The 20,407-nt window shown below is 37.5% G+C and overlaps 1 long non-coding RNA gene across 1 annotated transcript; it reads right to left on the bottom strand.

Annotated features, from left to right (window-relative positions):
* Nucleotides 1-15,919: 15,919 nt before the first annotated feature.
* On the bottom strand, nucleotides 15,920-20,407 carry LOC147657622 (uncharacterized). The gene is made up of 2 exons (XR_015292094.1): nucleotides 20,204-20,407; nucleotides 15,920-18,574 (listed from the first exon to the last, which is right to left on the bottom strand). It is a non-coding gene; the product is annotated as an uncharacterized LOC147657622 (long non-coding RNA).

Here is a 20,407-nt window from a genome sequence, read left to right on the forward strand (position 1 = left end):
GACCAACGCTCCAAATAAATAAATAAATAAATAAAAGTAACGCATCGAGTAATTGTAATTTCTCCCTCGACTTTCTTTCTCTTATCACTCTTCTTATCACCGACAACCCTCTCGATCGACGAGCACACAATTTGTCGGATCAGGACTCGATGATGAAACCGAGGCTGGGGGAACGAAACGATGAAACTGCTGTTTCTTTTCGCTTCATTTTTTTTTTTTTTTTTTTCATCCTTTTTATTTATACCACCACCACCACCACCACGCACGAGCAACTCGGTTTTCGGGATAACGAGGTTGCGGAAGGCGTCGGTAATAAGATCCCTGGAAGTAGCGTTGTATATCAAGAAAGATGCCTTCGTTATTCCACCGTTATGGGTTTTGTTCTTCTAACGAGGGAAAAGTAATCTGTCCATCGTTCTTCCCTCCCCTCCTCTCTCACGGTTCTCAAATTCTCCTTCCATTTTTATCGAATCGGGAACTTGTTTCTCGTCAACTCGTAATGACGATTGTATCCGTCCTCTGCTGCTTAATAATCGACAAATCGATAGGACGAGACCAATTATCGTGCGCGAGTGAAACGGGCGTGTAGCAGTTGAAATTATTCTCTTTTTCGTTCGAGTAATTTGGAATAGAAATTTATTTATTTTCGTATCACGAAACGCAACAGGATTCTTTTATTTTTATAAGATTAAAAGCGACCAATCAATTCGATAAGTAATGTACATTTTAAAACTGTTTAAAAGAAGGGATTGTTACGAAGGAAGGGAATCTTATCTGGGTTCGATTGTACTTCGAGGGAGAGAGAGGGAAGGGAAGTAAACATCGGTTAGATTCGTAGGGTTAATCACGCGTGGCTTGCTCCTCGGAAGTTGTCGAATCGCTTCCCCTGCAAATTATTCGTCGAGTATTCCCGTTTGAAGTATGAAAACGTTGTTGCCAAGTTCCAAGGACGCGCCAGCTGCGCCACCTTTCGCATTCCGCCGCAGTCTTGAACGTAATATTCACTGCTGCCTGGATCGTCTTGTCTTCACCTATTTCCTTCAGTACTAGTCGACTGCTTGAGTCGAGTCTTGCGAAGAATGATCGTAAATTACGGGCGTTCTGCTTTGATCGCAACCGAGTTACTTGGGTATCCAGTTTTAAAAGTATGATGTACTACGTTCTTACGTGAATGAAAGTGTATCTCCTGTTGTATTTCCTACGCTTGATATGTGATAAATTGATATGTAAAAAATTTCTTTTTCCAAGTAACTTGAACCTATTTACAAACAGGTATGATGACAGCTTGTGAATAAAAGGCTTGATAAATAAATATTTTTTTCCAAGTAACTATTCTGATTGAATCTCGAATCTTAAAATTATTGGATTGATTTGTCACATTAAGTAATCTTATGAATAAAAGAATCGTGTTGTATTTCTCAGATTTGATGTATAAATAAATAAATAAATTTCTTTTCCAAGTAGCTATTGTGATAACTTGGATCTATCCACAAACGGTTTTAAAATTATGATATACTGTGAATGAAAGAATCCTGTTGTATTTCTTAAATTTGATATATAATAAATAAATTTCTTTTCCCAAATTACTTATCACGATGGTGAATAAAATTACGATGAATCCTGTTGTATTTCTCACACTTGATATGTAATAAATAAATTTCTTTTTCCAAGTAACTGTTGTGATAACTTGAATCTATTTACAAACAGGTATGATATACAGCTTGTGAATGAAAGTATCCTGTTGTAGGCTTGATAATATATGATAAATAAATATTTTTTTCCAAGTAACTATTCTGATTGAATCTCGAATCTTAAAATTATAATTATTGGATTGAATTGATTTGTCACTTTAAGTAATCTTATAAATAAAAGAATCCTGTTGTATTTCCTAGACTTGATATGTAATAAATAAATTTCTTTTTCCAAGTAACTGTTGTGATAACTTGAATCTATTTACAAACAGTTATGATATACAGCTTGTGAATGAAGGTATCCTGTTGTAGGCTTGATAATATATGATAAATAAATTTTTTTTTCCAAGTAACTATTCTGATTGAATCTTGAATCTTAAAATTATAATTATTGGATTGAATTGATTTGTCACTTTAAGTAATAAATAAAAGAATCGTGTTGTATTTCTTAGATTTGATGTATAAATAAATAAATAAATTTCTTTTCCAAATTACTTATCACGATGACTTGGATGGTATTGACAAACAATTTCAAAATTTAAAATTATAATATACTTATAATGTAATTATAGTATAAATTTTTTTTCAAATTACTTATTACGATGGTGAATAAAAGAATCTTGTTGTATTTTCTGAAGCTTGATATATGATAAATAAATTTTGTTTCCACGATGACTTGAATACACCCACGAATAGTTTTAAAATTATTGGATTGATTTCGAGTACATCCTGTTGTAGATTCGACAAACGTGACGAATGAACTTTCTTTCTTTCAAAACGATGAATTCCATTCATCAGAAAGAGAATCATCGAGTCCGTTGCATCGTTCTTACAGAAACTGAAAACGGAAGAAATCATTAAAGATCGCAAAAGTTCATAGAAGAAATAGAAAAGAAAAGGCGAATAAAGAAAATTACACAACGACAGTACTCTTGCCAAGGTATTTTCCGTAATACCGAACTCGTATATCCTCTTAAAAACATCTATCCCCTTCGTTTCTCTTCTTTTCCTCCTCTTCCTCGCCAATCCTTCAACTGTGGAATACTTTTTTAAAAAAAAAAAAAAAAAAAAGGAAAAAAAAGTCTCAGAAAAATTCGATCGCGATCAATTTTACGATCGATGTATGGTTTTACGAACCGAAATATGGTTATCGAATATGGAACGATTTGGAAAGAGAGAAAGAGAGATCCTCCACATGTTGATTTATCCCCTTTTCGCGAGTTTCCCTTTTTCCTACTTTTCTCGTTGAAACTTACGCCCCCGGGAAATCGAATTTGTCGAATTCATGGCCACGCGTACTTTGAACCTTGAGGAAAGATTAAGAGGCGGAAGTGGCGGAAGTGTTCTCTCTCGAAGCAAACGAGAAAGATGGAAAAAGTTTAGGTTGGGCGTGTAACGCGTTTAAAGGAACCGCTTTTATGACGGTTGCTCCGAACTTTCCTCTTCTTTCCAAAGGGAAGAAAAACTGCGCTTCTCTTAACTGCTTCGTGAATATTTTATCGATAATAACCGAGCCTGGTTTATTTGTTTAAATATTCTCGTAGGTGGAAAGGAGATGAGACTTTATTCGAGGGAAGTCATTTTTCTTCAGTCGTGCATGTCAGGATTAACGTCGTCCAGCATCGGCTTCCTGTCTCAGCTTGCTTCTCCTCGCTTGGTATACGCGTTTACGTGTCTCGTTACATCGAAACGTATCCCTCGAGCACGATTCTTCCCCTCGAAAACGATTTTCCACCGCGGTTCTTGTAATCGTACAGTCAGTCTACTACTGTTTTATATCCGTTGTACGTGTATTTACGTTGGTGTAAATATATAAGGACATTTATAGGGACTCTTAATTGGTAAAGCATTCGCAGAAGAAAGGAAGAAAAGTTATCGAGCGTTAGAAAAACGTGGCAAAAATTCAAATATCGAGGAACGAAACCAAGTCTATTTCCATCTAAAGTTTCGACTCGTTCGAGGAATTGTGTATTAATTACCTTTGCACTCCTGTATCGCTATGATATATGATATATAATTACATTTCTTAATTGGTAAATACGAGTGCAAAGGGTAAACATTCGCGGAAGAAAAGAAGAAAAGTTGTCGAGGATTAGAATCGTGCGAGTCTTTCTCTCGAAAAATTCAAACATCGAAGAATGAAACGAAATCTATTTCTGTCCAAAGTCTAGACTCGATTCGTTCGAGGAATTGCGTATTAATTACATTTCTAGGGATTTTTGATTGGTAATCTTCTGAAATAGGAGTGCAAAGGATTAACATTCGCGGAAGAAAAGAAGAAAAATTATCGAGGAACGGAACGAAATCTATTTCTGTCCAAAGTTTAGACTCGATTCGTTCGAGGAATTGCGTATTAATTACATTTCTAGGGATTTTTGATTGGTAATCTTCTGAAATAGGAGTGCAAAGGGTTAACATTCGCGGAAGAAAAGAAGAAAAATTATCGAGGAACGAAACAAAATCTATTTCTGTCGAAAGTTTAGACTCGATTCGTTCGAGGAATTGCGTATTAATTACATTTCTAGGGATTTTTGATTGGTAATCTTCTGAAATAGGAGTGCAGAGGGTTAACATTCGCGGAAGAAAAGAAGAAAAATCGAAGAACGAAACGAAATCTATTTCAGTCGAAAGTTTAGACTCGATTCGTTCGAGGAATTGCGTATTAATTACATTTCTAGGGATTTTTGATTGGTAATCTTCTGAAATAGGAGTGCAAAGGGTTAACATTCGCGGAAGAAAAGAAGAAAAGTTGTCGATTAGAATCATGCAAGCCTCGAAAAATTCAAACATCGAAGAATGAAACGAAATCTATTTCTGTCCAAAGTTTAGACTCGATTCGTTCGAGGAATTGCGTATTAATTACATTTCTAGGGATTTTTGATTGGTAATCTTCTGAAATAGGAGTGCAGAGGGTTAACATTCGCGAAAGAAAAGAAGAAAAATCAAGGAACGAAACGAAATCTATTTCTGTCCAAAGTTTAGACTCGATTCGTTCGAGGAATTGCGTATTAATTACATTTTTAGGGATTCTTGATTGGTAATCTTTTGAAATAGGAGTGCAGAGGGTTAACATTCGCGGAAGAAAAGAAGAAAAATCGAGAAACGAAACGAAATCTATTTCTGTCGAAAGTTTAGACTCGATTCGTTCGAGGAATTGCGTATCAATTACCTTTGCACTCGCCATCCTACATTTTATTGTTACATATATATTTACATTTCTAGGGACTTTTGATTGGTAACAGTGCAAAGGATTATAGCATCTTTCTTTTCCTTCTCTGGGCCGCGAATTTTTATCCCAATATCTATCCGTTCGATTCGCGTATTAAAATAAAGGAGAAAACTTTCGCCATCGAAATCTATCGTGAAGATAGAAGCGGTTGAGGACGATGAATGGGGACTCGCGTTCTTTCTTCTCTCCCTCGACAGATGAAAGATCGATCTCTTCTCTTTCCCACGTGTCGTATCGGGATAAATGAAAAAAGATTTCAAATATTTCCAAGTCATTGTCTTCCTTTCCAAAATTTCTCCTAATTCTCTAGCAAGATTCGAGATCGATGCTTGAAGAGATATTTTCCCCGATTGATGGTTTATTTATCCGTAACGTGGAAGAATCTCGAAGAGGAACGATTAATTATTATTCAAAGCGTCTGCAACATCGTTGGAAGAATAAATTCGGGGAAAGATGTTGGGGATGTAAAACAGTTATCAAAGTGACGAGCCTCTTTTGCAAAATAGTTTCGCCTCGAAGAAGGAAGGATCCGTTTCAACTTCTTCGAGGAATCGGCTCGCCGTCAAAATGAAATTTCACGACCAATTGATTCCCTTTGAAAAATTCGAACGAGATCTGTTCCTCTCAACTCACCTTCTGAATCGAAACTGTCTGCAATTATTGTTATCATTATTATTATTATTATTATTATTGTTATTATTATTATAGGTAACAGTGGAGTTTCCAGGGTGATTCAGCGTTTAAAGTTGCGCGCATTAACGCCGCCATTAACTCCCATCATTAACGTTAACCGTAATACGGTTAACGGCGTTAACTAACGAATTATCGTCTCTATTGTTATTTCACTTTCATAATTCACTCGCAGTTTACCGAAACTTTAAACTGCCGAACGAACGTTTCCAATTTACACGTGCAATTAATGTCGATAAACTTTCCATTGGCAAATAACCGAGTGATAATTATTCGAAACGATGGGCGAAATTAATTCGAGCGCCGTTTCGTCGAACTTGAATTATTTCTGTTTTTTTTTCCTTTTCAAAAGTTGGCCCACCAGGATAACCGCTCTCATCTATGAAAAAAGTTTAAAGTAGTTTTTTTTTTCTTTTCTCTCGTCTCCTCCCTCGTTCTTGCGTAAATTACGATATCTCCTTCCCTCTGCTTGCGTATTTTCCAATTCCAACGTGTGCACGCATTTTCTCCCGAATTAACCCGAGATCGTTGCTCGATTTTCCTCGAAGAAGGTGAGATAAATTTCTTTCTCCTCGAAAGCACTGTATTCACTTTTGTCCCACGAATTGTCGAACGGTGATGAATTGATTTTCTCTGAAATATCGCGAATAGATTCCTTTCTCTTTTAACCTTATAAAACGAGGAATGATGCACCATCGAGCGGTTCGACTTTTTTTCTTTTATCTCAAATTGGATCGAGTTTGGCAATAGGAATATTACTGTCAAAGTTTTGCAAGCACTGTTCGTAAAGAGATTATTAACGACGAAGAGAGAGAGAGAAGAAGATGACCAGTCGAATCGATATTTACGTTCGATTTTTTGAAATGTCGCGAATAGATTTCCAAGCTCTTGTAAAGCGTATCTAGTTTGATAATCGTGGCAACAGAAATATTATTGTTTTGCAAGTACTTCTGTTCGTAAAGAATGTATTAATTATTAGAAAGAAGAAAGAGAGAGATGAAGATTTAATCTTATAAAGAACGATATATTATCGAGCAGTTGGATTTTAGTGGTGGAATATTATCTTCAAAGATTTTGAGCGAGCACGGAATGAAACTAGTTCGAGCGAAGATGAGTTTGATTTTTATTATAATGACGAAATTATTTCTATTCGTTGAGAGATTGACGATAGGAATTTATACGTAAAACGTTGAAAGTTTTATACATTCGTGAAATAATTTCGAGTCAGCTAAGAAATACAGCGAAAGGGATATCATTTATTCGTTTAAAGATTGAACTATTCCTATTCCAACTTCTTGCTACGAGTTAAAATTTCTAAAAGATCTTTCTCGTCGCAGCTTAACGAAACTGGATATAATCTGGATGACAATGAAACCAAAATCGAATTCGTATAACGTGACAATTGCGTTTGGAATAATTGGCAGTTCGAGTGATCAATTCACGCGTCAAGTTTCGTTTTAAAAATTTCAGAATCTTTCAGAAGCGAAACTCACGAGTGTAATAAAGTGAATCGCGAAAAGTTGTCAAGTTTTTCCACGAGAATGGCAAAAGTTAGGCACGTTTTAGTTAGTTTTCTCAAACATTCGATCCTCGATTTCCCAAAGACCAAATTAATTGTCAAATTAAAATTGAAAAAAAAAAAACGTCCCACGTTTTCTTCTTTTGCCCAGTCGTGAAATCTTCTGAGCTTGCAAAATCCTGTAGGGGCAAGAAACACAAGCTCTCCCACGAGATTTCGAGTACTTGAAAACTTGGGTGACTGGCTTTGATTTATTCTGTTGCTCAACTTTTCACCCAAAATAAAGATTTCTTTTTCTTACCACGACTGTCTATCGGCCACACCCTCCAATGCCCTTCTTTCGACGGTATAAATGGATGTCTTGCACGGTGTTTCGCTTCTTTTGTGCGTCGCAACGTGCCGCCAGAATATCGGTTCTCAACTTCTTCTTTTCTTCGTTTCCTTCGGAGAACAAGAAGCAGTTTCGATCAGAGAAATTTTCTTTTCACGCCTCGATCTCGCTGTTTAAAATTTAAAAAACAGGGAGAGAGAGAGAGAGAGAGATTTCACTTTCCCCCCCTCGCCATTCCTACATTTTCGGCGTTTTGAAACTTTAATCTCAACTTTCTCAACGAAACCCAACCCAAACGATATGATTCCTCGCAAATCTGTTCAACTTTTGTGAAATTCGTTAAAAGATATCGCGAGATACGAAATTTCTCTCGTGCGCATCAAAGTGATAGAAAAAGTAGCGAGTGTATTATCATACTATATCTCGTCCAACGAGTCGTAAGTTAATTTCAAAAAACAAGGGTGTAGCTTCTTAGAGAGCTCGAAAACGCGTCTGACTTGTATACCTTGAACGTTCGAGTTTGAAATTCCAGCGAAGTTTTCCACTTCGTTTCCAAGAAATCAAGGACACTGTTACGTCGAGCTGTCAAAGCTTTTTTAATGAAATAATTGTGGCGATACAAATGGAGTTGCAAACAAACTTTCGTTAGCACTTTCGTCGAATTGTTGAGGTACGAAGAGAAGTGAACTTGAAAGAAAAGAAAGATTCGTAACGAAATTCCAATATCCAAATTCATCTCGAAGAAGCCAGTTTCGAGCTCGGTTTTTTCGAGTTCCTTCGACATACCCAATCTTGAAATTCCACTTCGTTTCATCAAGAAATCGAGGACACTTTTTGCGATTACTGAATTGCAAACAACTTTGTTGACTGGTGATGCAGTGGTGAGCAATAAAATAAATTACGCGGACTACCTGAATGTATTTTAATTACACGCGAATGTTTATTGCCAACTATGAGGTGGTGACACTGCTAGCAACGTTCGACGATAAAATTACAAGTAAAATTTCAGCCAACTTTGCACTTTCGTTGAAGAGAATCACGATGGAAGAAAGTGACACCAGATCGAGAAGATCTTGTGCTCGAGCATATCTCTCGAAAGATGGAGATGTTTTCAATATCGAATTCCCCCAAATGTGGGGGGGAATTTCGATAAGATCGGAATTATTCGCGGGCGGGGAAAAATGATAAAAGTTGGATACGCGAGATATCTGCCGTCCACTCGATCAACCCCCTCCTATTTTTTCCATCCAAACTTTCTTCCTCGCCTTCGCCTCGAGTTTGCCCCGGCTTGGCTTCGTTCGAAAGCCGGCCGAGGAGAACGGGAAAAGTTGATTCGAGCCGCCAATACGTTCTGGGTATATATGTCGAATTCGATATTGAAAAAATACGCGCATCTGTCGATGGAGATATGCTATTCGAGCACAAGATCTAGATCTTCGTACTCTTCCGTCGTATCAATTACACTCCTCTCAACAATTAATAACGAAAGTTGTTTGCGATTCAAGTGAAGTTAAAAAAGCTTTAAAAAGCGACAGCTTTTGATGCAGCAGTTGATCTCTTGGAAATGAAGTGGAAAACTTGGGTGGAATTTGAAAATCGAATGTTGATTCGAGCAGCCAATAAGAATACGTTCCGAATGTAAAATGAACTCGAAAACTGGCTTCTTTCGATGAAGGATTCAGATGAATTTGAATATATTTGGGAATATTTTCGTTGTAATCTTTTTCCTCTTTCGAGTATCGGTTTCGAGTTTGCCATAAAACAACGCTTCATGATCGCGGTTGTTATCGAGGTTAATTCCGGATTTTTTTAAAACGATGATTTTTCGTTGTTTTTTTTTTTTTTTTTGGTTTCGTTTTTTCGAAATCGCGTTGATTCGATCCGATGCTGGAAACGTATCGTATTACGAACGAAATCCGGAACGAATAATTATTCGCAACGATTAGAAGATTATTTTTGATAGTTTCCGATCAAATTGAATATTTCCCGGCGTTATAGTTTTTTTTTCCAAGTTGAACGCGCGATCGAATGTTCGCCGATAAAAATTATTTTCCGATAGATCTTTCCATCTATGAATTGTTCTCTGCGAGCACTTAAATTCGAACGCACAAATCTTCCACTTTCATCGATTAAAATTAAACGCGACGAAATTTCGAAACAAAATGTTTCTTAGCAAGTTGTTAAAACTATTAAAACTTGGCGAAAAAATTATGCGCCTTTCGATCTCTGAATTATTCTCTGCGAGTAGATAAATTCGAAAAAAACCTTGCATCAAACTAAAATCAAATATGACGAAGAAAACTACTGAAACTTGGTGAAAAAATGATGTGTCTTTCTCTGAATTATTCTCTGCGAGTAGATAAATTCGAAAAAAACCTTCATTAAATTAAAATCAAATAGGACGAAGCTTCGAAAGAAAATGTCCTTTTAAGCAAGTTGTTGTTGCTAAAACTATTAAAACTTGGCGAAAAAATGATGCGCCTTTCGATCTCTGAATTATTCTCTGCGAGCAGATAAATTCGAAAAAAAACTTGCATCAAATTAAAATCAAATGTGACGAAGCTTCGAAAGAAAATGTTCTTTTAAGCAAATTGTTGCTAAAACTACTGAAACTTGGCGAAAAAATGATGTGTCTTTCTCTGAATTATTCTCTGCGAGTAGATAAATTCGAAAAAAACCTTCATTAAATTAAAATCAAATATGACGAAGAAAACTACTGAAACTTGGTGAAAAAATGATGCGCCTTTCGATCTCTGAATTATTCTCTGCGAGTAGATAAATTCGAAAAAAACCTTCATTAAATTAAAATCAAATATGACGAAGAAAACTACTGAAACTTGGTGAAAAAATGATGTGTCTTTCTCTGAATTATTCTCTGCGAGTAGATAAATTCGAAAAAAAACTTCATTAAATTAAAATCAAATAGGACGAAGCTTCGAAAGAAAATGTTCTTTTAAGCAAGTTGTTGTTGCTAAAACTATTAAAACTTGGCGAAAAAATGATGCGCCTTTCGATCTCTGAATTATTCTCTGCGAGTAGATAAATTCGAAAAAAACCTTCATTAAATTAAAATCAAATGTGACGAAGCTTCGAAAGAAAATGTTCTTTTAAGCAAAAAGATTGCCAAAAATTATTGAAACTCGATGAGTTTCAATAAAATAATGACTGATCCCGTATCCTATCAAAGTGCAAAGACATCGAAAGAAACGAATGAGAGAAACAAAGAAGAAGAAGAATCGTCGTTTCGATAATTCAGCTTCGCTTATCCAAATGGGAAAGAAATGGTGAAAGGGAAAGGAGATGGGGAATGCAAAGTGAGGAGAGGGTAAAGTTAAGTAAGGAGCTCGGTAAAAGAAGAAGGAATTTTATTAAAATATTTAAGTAGGGAATCGCATTAGGGAAATGGCGACACTATTGTTCGCCTGAAATCTCATTATGGTCGAACACTCGGGTGAAACCTCGGCGTGCCAACTTTTTCATAGAAGTGGAAAAGGAGTGAGAAGAAGGAGGGAACGTGAGGAGAGGAGAGAGAAGGGAATAGGTCACTCTGTCAAAATTATGTCCATATGAAATCACGCGTCGCTTTTCACGGAAGCTTGGGGAAAAATTCTCGAGACTCGACTCGACTCGATTATTCTTTTTAATCGATACTTTTTATTGAGGTTCGACCATAATCTCCCCCCTCCCCGTAAGACATTCTCTTACTTTACGACACGATATCTCGACGGAAGGGCGAGATAAAGAATAAAGTATACTCGCTTCAACGATCGAGAATATAAGCCTATCGAATAAAAGAACGGTAATAATTTTCCATAAGGGAAAATTGCGGGGCGAAACCTTAATATTCGAGAAAATAAATTGTAAAGGGGGTGGAGGGGGAGGGAAAAAAGGGAAGAAATCTGGGGAAATTGCGAGAAACTTGATAAAATTTTCAAATGGCAGCACGAACTTATCCAGGGATTTCATCCGAGCCACTTCCACCGCCCCGGCTAATTCCAATTCTAGATTCTACAAAATTCGACGAAAGATGCGCGGTAAAAATTGATCGAAAGTCGAGAAAGGAAGGAACGTGTAAGACGATTATTATCGACGAAATCGAGAGGGAGGGGGAGGGAGAGATTGCGGAAAAGTCGCGGGGCAATTTAATTCCCAACCAAATCGGCCACCAAATCGGGCTTTCGATTCAACTCGTTGCTCGTTACATAGCCGTGGGGCCAGCTGCATGATCATAATCAAGAAGGCTACGTAATCCTGTGCGGTAGCCTGGCCGGCCGCGCATCGGTTTACTCCGAACAAAGCATAAATCACAAAGCGGCGGGCATTCGTTGTACGGTATGCGGACCATGAAATGCGTATCCGTGTTACGCCGATGCGTGAAACAAATTCATTCGATTGGATTCATTCGGTTATTCGTAAAATAGTAGCAGGGGGGCAGGAGGGGGAAACTTTTGATCGTCCTTTTTTGCACGCGTATCGTTGTAACAGCGTGCAATTTGAAGGCATGAAAGTCTCTAAATGTTAGATGAAATAGGATCTTTTCATTATCTTTCTTTATCGTTGAAACAGTAAAGGAAGAGTACAATTAGGAGATTGAAAAGCCACTCATTTCGAGTTTTGAACGCTTGAAGAATTTCTAAAATAGATTTGTTGATTATTTTTCTTTATCAACAGTGGAAGAAGTATATAATTAGGAGGTGTTCCGTTTGAAAAGCTACTCATTTTGAGTTTTGAAGGCTTGAAGAATTTCTAAAATAGATCTGTTGATTATCTTTCTTTATCGTTGAAACAGTGGAAGAAGTATATAATTAGGAGGTGTTCCATTTGAAAAGCTACTCATTTTGAGTTTTGAAGGCTTGAAGAATTTCTAAAATAGATCTTTTGATTATTTTTCTTTATCGTTGAAACAGTGAAGGAAGAGTGTAATTAGAAGGTGTTCCGTTTGAAAAGCTACTCGTTTTGAGTTTTGAAGGCTTGAAGAATTTCTAAAATAGATTTGTTGATTATTTTTCTTTATCGTTGAAACAGTGGAAGGAAGTAGTATAATTAGAAGGTGTTCCATTTGAAAAGCTACTCCTTTTGAGTTTTGAAGGCTTGAAGAATTTCTAAAATAGATCTGTTGATTATCTTTCTTTATCGTTGAAACAGTGGAAGAAGTTTATAATTAGGAGGTGTTCCGTTTGAAAAGCTACTCATTTCGAGTTTTGAAGACTTAAAAATCTCTAAAATAGATCTTTTGATTATCGTTGAAACAGTGAAGGAAGAGTATAATTAGAAGGTGTTCCATTTGAAAAGCTACTCATTTCGAGTTTTGAAGATTTAAAAGTCTTCATCTTGAATGTTAGATTCGTAAAATAGGGAGAGGATCTGTTGATTATCTTTCTTTATCGTTGAAACAGTGAAGGAAGAGTATAATTAGAAGGTGTTCCTTTTGAAAAGCTACTCATTTTGAGTTTTGAAGGCTTAAAAATCTCTAAAATAGATCTTTTGATTATTTTTCTTTATCGTTGAAACAGTGAAGGAAGAGTGTAATTAGAAGGTGTTCCGTTTGAAAAGCTACTCATTTCGAGTTTTGAAGATTTAAAAGTCTTCATCTTGAATGTTAGATTCGTAAAATAGAGAGAGGATCTGTTGATTATCTTTCTTTATCGTTGAAACAGTGAAGGAAGAGTATAATTAGAAGATGTTCCATTTGAAAAGCTACTCGTTTCGAGTTTTGAAGGCTTAAAAATCTCTAAAATAGATCTTTTGATTATCGTTGAAACAGTGAAAGAAGTGTATAATTAGAAGGTGTTCCATTTGAAAAGCTACTCGTTTCGAGTTTTGAAGGCTTGAAGAATTTCTAAAATAGATTTGTTTATTTTTCTTTATCAACAGTGGAAGAAGTATATAATTAGGAGGTGTTCCGTTTGAAAAGCTACTCATTTTGAGTTTTGAAGGCTTAAAAATCTCTAAAATAGATCTTTTGATTATTTTTCTTTATCGTTGAAACAGTGAAGAAAGAGTATAATTAGAAGATGTTCCATTTGAAAAGCTACTCGTTTCGAGTTTTGAAGGCTTAAAAACCTCTAAAATAGATCTTTTGATTATCGTTGAAACAGTGAAAGAAGTGTATAATTAGAAAATGTTCCATTTGAAAAGCTACTCATTTCGAGTTTTGTTGAAGTCTCTAAAAAGTCTCTAAATGTTAGATTGGATTCACGGTTATTCGTAAAATAAGGAACTTTTGACTATCCTTTTTTTGTCCAGAATACGCGTATCGTTGAAAAAGAAGAAGAAGAAGAGGAACGTATAATTAAGAAGTTCCATTTGTCGAAAAACTACTCGATTTTAATCGCCGCCATCTCGAGTGTTGAAGGCTTGAAAGTCGGTAAACGTTAGATTCGTGAAATAGAGGAAGGAAAACTTTTGATTACCTTTTTTTTGCCCAGAATGATAAAGACTCAAAAGTTCGTAAATGTTAAGTTTAACGCTAGAGAAACAAATCCATTCGATCGGATTCACGATTATTCGTAAAATAGGGAAAGAAACTTTTCATTATCTTTCTTCTTATCGTTGAAACAATGGAAGAAGCGTATATAATTAAGACGCGTTCCATTTGTCGAAAAAACCTACTCGATCAATTTCTTTTTCACCCCGAGTTCCAAATGTTGGATCGGATTCGCTCGCGAAAACTTTTGATCGTCGTTTCTCGAAACACCCTTTTCGTCGAAAAACCCTACTCGATCAATTTCAATCGGTGTCATCTCCGAGTTTTAAAGGAGATGCTTGAAAGTCCCTAAATGTTAAATTACGGCGAGGAATCTGGTGTGCGATAACGAAGGGATGGATTAATCGTTCTCCTCTGGAAATCGATCGAGAAACCGAACATTGACAATTGAATTTTATTCGTTCAATTGTTTCCTCGTCGACGACTCGAATTACTCGAATGGCGAGTAAGATTGGTGGAAGGAGATGGATTGGTCGGAATTATTATTATTATTATTATTATTATTACTATTAGATCTGGGGAAATAGTTATTAAATTAGGAAACTCGTTGGGAAGATTCGGCGGCGCGAACGAACGAAACGCTTTTCAGATCAAAGCGAGAAACGAAGGGAAAATTAATGCATTGGGGCGGAAATGGGACGGCGACTTCTCTCCTTGGACCAATTACATTGCACGCGCGTCTCCAAGAGGAAAGTGAACCGCTTTCCACCCGATCCTTCCTTTGTGCGCAACCGAAACAACAACAACAACAACTCACCGCGGTTATCCAATTCTCCGTTGGATGGCCGAATAATCGAATTACACCGTTATTTGGATTCCCCCGTTTCCAAGAAGACGAACCTCTTGCTGCACCTATTCGGTTAACCGTTAATTAATACCCATTGATCCAACCCAGCGGAAAAGTTCATCCCTCCTCGCGCGCCATCTTTCTCATTATCATCCCTGCTTTCCACGCGGGGTGACAGGTGGACTTAAAACTGCTTATGTAATTTTAATAATTTTTTCTAATAGTTTTTAAAGTATTAAATCTTAAAAAAGAATTAAATTAAAATTTTTCTAATACTAAATTTTTATATTTTATATTAAATCGTTATAAATTATCGTACGTTTATATATAAAATATTAAATTTAAAGATTAATATATAGTTACAATAATTGGTATAATTATTAAACTTAAAAAATTAAGTTTAAAATTAAATAAAATTTCGAAAAATCCTGTCTCGAAAGGTTATCGTCGCGCAAATTTATCATGCGTCTACCGGATAAATCGTTATCCAATAGGGACTGTAATTCGTCATTCGTCGTTTCTCTTCGTGTAGGGAAAGAAGTATGATGACAGAAAAAGGATCGTTTAAATTTATCCGAAACCGTCTATAAATTCTTTCGTTTCCTCGTTGCGTTTCTTGCTTCTCCATATAAAATAATCTCGAGTTAAAAAGAGGCGTAAAATTGGCGACATCCCTGCTCGTTTTCGTCGCCGATATTAATTTCATTCCATCGACTCGATCGACAAAGTTAACACTGGTTAACACGAAAATGAACCGTGAATGTTTATCCAAACATTATTTTACCTAATTTCGCCAATGTTTTCCGACACTTGTCAAAGCTGGCCTTTGAAAATGCCTTTGAAAGCCTTGTAAAATTAATTGCCAAGTTGATGAACGCTCGCGCGATAAATTGTTTGATCGAAACGTTAAATGGGACGAGAGCCGGTTTCGAATTAGTGGATTATTTATACGAGTTAAAGGGAAAAAAAGAAAAAGGTAGAATTAGCCGGCCGAGAAGCGTTTTCATTTTCAAATTTCCAACCACTGGCCTATTAGCTTTTAACGCTCGAGAATTTTATACTTTACCTTTCTGTTTAGAAGAGAAGATGATTAAATTATCGGATTTATAGCCACCTTCGAGCAAAATGTACTTTTTTTTTTCAATCTTTAACAGCCTTTTAGAATATCAATAAGTTCGTCTAACATTTAATTTCTAAATTTATAATTTTATTTCTACAAAAACAATGATATAAATTTAGCTCTCCTATTTTCGAGACAATTAAATTTTTAAATTATTTTTAATCAACCCTGACACGAAATCAAATTTTACTTATCTATATTTAAAAAAATTCATTCACATTACTTTCATTATAAATTTATAAATTATTTCAAAATTATTAATTAAACTTATCGAATTTGACCGTCTCGAGATCAAAATCGAGCAAATTCAAAGCCGGTGACTCGAGCCAGGCATCGATTCGTTTAGAAAATAAAGATCGTCTTCCAAGTTCATCGTCGTATTTGAGGCGGATACTCGCATCTTTATTCTCATATTATTTAGCACGAATAACGAATCAACACTAACACGTTTTTACGCGAACAAAGTATGAAACATCGCACAGAAAACACGATTTTTTTCCCCTCGCTTTCACGAAGATTGTACCTCAATATAATGGCATTTTATAAACACAACATTTTAAATCATTTCAAAAGAATTACAACGTCGAGTTTAGACTGTTAAAGTTAAACGCAGAGGAATCCGATCGAGCAATAATTTTCTAAACGGTTATTTTCCGCTCGTGGAAAAATAAAATTCGGCGAGTTGGAAAAGCGAGGGTGAAGGGGGAAGGGGGTCGCTTTGGAGTCATTAAGAACGGTCATTAAAACTTCAATGGCGGCGTCCTTTTGAAATTACAGCATCTCGTATATATTTTTTCGCGCGCTTTGTCCACGAATCCGGAGTTGGCGCGAAACGACCAGCTCCCTCTCTCATTAGCGTCCCTGATATTTCTGGCTGCCCCTCTCCCTCTCGTCAATTAAGAAAGAATCCAAGACTTTTTTTCTTCTCCTTTCTTTTTCGGAATTGCTCGAAAACTTGTGATTCAGATTTCGAGAGAAAACACGCATCCGTGTGTGAAATGGAATTACGAGCGTTATATTTAATAATTCAAGGAGATCAAGAACGTTTGAAAAAAAAAAAAAGGGAAAAAAAATTCCACGATAATTCTCACGTTGGAATCTCGAGGTTGGTTTATTAACTGGCGGCTGTATTAAATATCAAACGCGCCCGTTTAAACGCATCCCAGTATAAACACACACGTTTAATTAAATTAACGTAGTTTCGTATCGATATAGACATTGTATTTAATTAAAATGGCGCGCACGTGCGAAGCGATTGTTGCGAAGGAAAAACGCCTCGAACGGTGGTGGCGCGCAGATCGCGTTTAACACGACGCGTCACAAACGAAAGAGCGAGGTGTGCAATTAGTTGGGCGAGTTGTTGTCGAACCGCGGTGCGATTCGCGACAGCTGACGAAATTATTATTATGATCTTTTTTTTTTTTTTGTCCCCAATTTGTATTATTATTATTTCGTTGAAAAATGCGGGTGAACGGGGAACGGGTAGTGAAACTTATCGATACAAATACTCGAAATATATCATAAAAATATTCTAATTTCGATCGAATTTATTCTAACCTTTCACTCGCGCGAAAAAGTTGGCAGGCGAGATCAAGCTTTGGAAGTGGTAATTCTGAAGAAACTCTTGAGAACAATCTCGAATTGTGCTCGAATCGAACGTAGTCGAGCGCCTTTCATTTTCTCCTTCGAAAAAAAGATTTCCAAGTTCGAAATTAGGAGGGGGGCGTTAATGCAGTCCGCGACGAATGACAAACAACAAGCCGCGGCGTGGCAGCCGCAGAAGCGAATTTTGGACGCGGCCAGGTGAGGGGGAGGGGTTCGTGTAAACGCGCGCAACGCCCTCGAAATTTGCAAGTAAATGGCAATTAATCAGTGTCCGTATGAATGGGCCGGCGCCGTTAATTTGTCATTTCGCGCCGCGACAATTTGTTTCCCACTGTCAACATCGTCCAGTCCTCCCTCCCCTCCTCTACGCAAGTATATACGTATGAAAACACGCGGAAAATGCTGTGCAGATTTGAAATTTTCTCGTGTCAGACGAAAAATCTTGGAGGCGATGACGCGTGAAATTTCGAGGAAATTTCGACGAAACCTCGGTTTCGAAATGCTTTTTGGTTGTATGTATGTATGTACGTATATTCGGTACGTGTTACGTGCTCGAGTTCGCTCGAGAAAGTTGGAAGGATGTGTTGCGTTAAGAAATATTAATTCAGCGCTTTAAGGTCGCAGTTTCGCGTGATAAATGCGCGCGTTTCAAACTTCGACTCGCGAAATGGTGGGGGCGAGTAACGCGATAAATATTCCTCCCCCCTCCGAACTTGGAACGGCTTCCGTTCTCGGTTGGCGCGAGGAACGCGGTTGGCGATACGTGGAAAAAGTTGAAAATGAAGTTTCTATACGTTTCGTCGTCCGAAAGATGTACGCCACCCGGTTATTCCGAAGGAAACTTGATCGCCGCCCCTTCTCTGAATTTCTGATCATGAAATCGGCTTCTCCAAGGCCGATCGAGGATGGATCGATCCTTTCGAGGATTATGGCGGAATATTATTCCGAAGAATCGAAGCCGGCGTCGCCTACTTTCGAAACTACCTCTCGCTCGATGGGGAAGAAGCTACTTATTTTCCATTTTGCCTTTGTTTCTCCTTTATTCCCGAGATTATTACAGGGAGGTTCTTCTTGTTTCGCGGAGAAAGTTTTACTTCTTAACCCTTCATTCGATCCTGGGAAAAAAGGAATTTCAGTCAGGCTTTGCTGTTCGAGTCGAATTATGACTTTTTCAGTTGTATAAAATATGAGGTTTTTCCTGGATACATTACGTTCAAGCGATTTCGAAGAGATTTCGTTTCGTCAAAATTGCATATATCATAAGCGCGCGTTGTAAAGAAACAATTTTTTCGTTGAATTTAGACACGCCAAGCGTTTACTTGGTGTGTCGTTGTACGCCATTATCGAAAGAAATCCATCCGATTCAATTCGTTTCAATCTTTACGCGATTGGCCGGCATTGGGGGTAGCAAATAAACGAGATAAAAATCGAAGAAATCGATTTTTCGCCTTTCCTCGACTAGAAATGGATTCGCCAATTTCTCTCCGAAACTTTCCCCGCTTTTCCCACTTTCGACAGAAACGGGAGTTTCCGTTTAAAACCGTCTCGTCCCGTCGCCGAAAGTTGCCAGAAATATTTCGAGAAATCCGTTCGAGAGAAGTCGCGAGGAATCGAGCATAAAAATACGATGGTTTCTGTTCGATTCGTATACGAGTCGAGGAAGCGGAGGATTAATTAATTTCCGTTTTGTAATCTCGGTGGATAACGAGGAATCTCGCGTGGTCCCGCTACGGAACGCGCAGTCGGTAATTCGGCTTACCTCCGCTAATGAAGGAGGCGCGCGCGTGGACGTGGCTCAATTTCGACGTTGCATCGAGAATCTAGAATAATACGAGGGACTCGAGGAGGGGAGTTGGAGGGGAGGGGTCGTTGGCGATCGATCGACGTGCCGCGCAATTCGAATTCATTCGGTTAATTCCACCGGCTGATTCGGCAGGTTTGCGCGCGCCCCTCCCTCCTTCCCTCTCCGAACGAGACCAAATTATTGTCATACCGACGATAATTGAGCATAGCCTGCTAATAAACTGAACCGAATTGCCGACTCTTCGCCGAGCGGCCGAGATTCGGCCAATCGCGGCTCGACCGACCTCCTCCAATAACCTCTCTCTCCCCCCCCCCCTCGTCCCTCCGTTTACAGTAAACGCGGCGTTCACGTTCGCTATTAGATATTAACGGAGGATGTTAAAGCTAAATTGGGAAAAAAATGAAACGGAATGGTGTTTTCATTTACTCGAAAGCGATCGAGCTTCTCGTTCCTCGATCGGCGTCTTTCCCTCCCTCTCGAGTTGGTTTCCCTCCGATTATTAATTATGTATTATCGGGAAATTCGATCGATGTTAGTATCTGTTTGCGTTCAATAGAGGAGAGTCTCGGTCGCCACGATGGAGAAAATTCATTTTCAAATTTGTAAGAAATAATTGTTTCGATGTAACGTATATCGTGCGTTTTTAATATCCTCTTTTTTACGGATTAAACTAATCGATAATTGATCGATCATGTTTCGTGTTAATCGAGAAATTTATCAAGAAACGTTTAAATTTATTTACAACCGTCACAATGATATGTACAGGCACAACTCGTCACTTAACAGATTCTTTAATATACCCACTAATATTAATTAATTCTAAACTTATATATAATATATATCGATCATCGCAGTTTGTATTAGGTATGCAAACGAGTCTCTTTCCCCTCTTTTTTTCAAATTCAAGATTTTATTACGTATAAACCACGTATAAGATTACCCGATTGTTTCCGCCAATTCTTCTCTGGGTCAAATTTTCGTCGAGCGATTCCTCCGACTCACGGTCGTCCAACTTTCTCGATGCGAACGTGCGAACGATCGTTGTTTTCCAAATTAAAATTTCAAGCTTTGAATCTTTGCTACGACTTTTTTCAGTAAGATTTCCGGAACGCAAAAAGTAAACACGCTTCTCACGCGCCATATT

The sequence above is a fragment of the Apis florea genome, unplaced genomic scaffold (assembly GCF_048593485.1).
Source record: "Apis florea isolate Af1SG1 unplaced genomic scaffold, ASM4859348v1 contig_3068_pilon, whole genome shotgun sequence".
Lineage (NCBI taxonomy): Eukaryota > Metazoa > Arthropoda > Insecta > Hymenoptera > Apidae > Apis > Apis florea.